Source organism: Rhyacophila brunnea, unplaced genomic scaffold (genome assembly GCF_057557595.1).
Source record: "Rhyacophila brunnea isolate RB1 unplaced genomic scaffold, BYU_Rbru_1.0 scaffold_128, whole genome shotgun sequence".
NCBI lineage: Eukaryota > Metazoa > Arthropoda > Insecta > Trichoptera > Rhyacophilidae > Rhyacophila > Rhyacophila brunnea.
Genome location: NW_028232783.1, coordinates 510,621 through 512,520, shown reverse-complemented (window position 1 = coordinate 512,520; position 1,900 = coordinate 510,621).

Here is a 1,900-nt window from a genome sequence, read left to right as displayed (position 1 = left end):
TCTTTTTTTTCACATTTTAATAGTCTTCTATACTGTTCTATGTGTTAAACAGCCCAGTAACACAATTTCATTTTTCGTGATATTTTATCCCTTCTTTTTTTACATGTAATAGTCTTCTATACATTTCTAAGTGTTAAACAGCCTAGAATTAATTTCCCTTTTCCTTTTTTGTAATCTTTTATCCTTTCTTTTTTATACATTTTAAAGTCATGTATAATGAGCTATTTTAAACATTTTGTATATAAAGTGAAATAAAAAACATGGCCGAAGTCTGCATTTTTTACAACATTTTCAAAAAAATTGAAGTAACTAATTTAAATATAATTGCTGAACAAATAAATTTTTATGTATGCTTTCGTTATTTATTCTTATTCAAAAAAGACTATTAGTATAGAAATTTGAATAAATATTCAAAAAATAAATGATTTATAAATTTTAGAATGTCTTTCAATAGTTGAAAATAAAGATATTTAGAAATAATTATGGTAAATTTATGTTCTAGTATTTATAATTATATTGATCATGATATTTTAGCATATTTTGGGAAATTATTGATGATTATGCGACCCAACAATCTTCTTAAAAATATTTTAAAATGTCGCAATTTTTTAATTAATTTTGAAATAAACTAAAAATAAATCACATCAAATTGATAAAAATGAATGCAAACAAATTCTTCATTTTATCACACTTAGTTTTTTTTGTACCATGGATTCGAAATTTACTGAATCTAGATTTGTTGGTCGATATACAACACAAAAAAATAAGAAATATGCCAGTGCTACTGAGATTAAATACCAGGTCACATCATTAAGTCTATAACCATGCATTTTTGTATATATAATTGCATAGTAAATATTTCCTGCCATGAAAAATAGAATAGCCAATATCCAAGGTGTAGTATAATAAAATGAGTATTTGTCTACTATAGATATGAATGGTAATATGATCGATATTGCAGCTGTATAGTATACAAAAGTTCTTAATGGAAAATCACGCATCTGGATATATAAAGGAATTTGATATATGGGATCATAAAATATATGTGTTAATATTCGTATTAATTTATATTTGATCTAGAATTAATCTAAATGAGCGCAGAACTTAAATATCATGTAAATTTGTATCGCTTTAAAATATTTTCGCTCAATATTTGAGTTATTAAAATTTGACCCAGAAATTAATCTAAAAAAGCGAATAATTTAAGTCCTACATAAAATTACACCGCTTTAAAATATTTCATCTCAATATTTGTGTAATTAATATTAAAATTTCTACGGCTATTTAATATTTCAACTCAATATATACAGATTAATTTTAATATAGTTTTCATGGTTATTTAAATTATTTCTTCTTAATATCTGCATTAGAAATATTATTACGGATTATTGGTTTAATTATAAGTTTAAAACAAAGAAAGTCCCTATTTAGCTCTGTAAAACAACCATATATATAATGTATATTTACGCAATATATATTTAATTCATGAGATGGTTGTATCTTCTTACTTTTTTACAACCAAGCAAGATTCTGATGGCTTTGTAGAGCAGGTTTATCGCATGGATTTATTTAATATATTAATAAATCAAATTTATTTATAGGTAAGATTCGCATAATTAACTTTTGTTCTTTTTTAATCAGAAGTTGAGAATGAAAAATATAGGAAGTATGACATATTGGCGAATGAACTTGGTTTAATTTACAAATGTAAAACAAGAATAGTACCATATGTGATGACTTGGGATGGGGTGGTCACAAAATATCATAAAAAGTATGTTAAGGAGTTAAAAACCCCGGACGAAGTAGAAGCATACATACAAGCTCTCACACTTCGCAAGACACTTGAACTCGTCTCATTTGAGAGAAGAAGAGCAGTTGATGAAGATGCATCAAGAGAAGG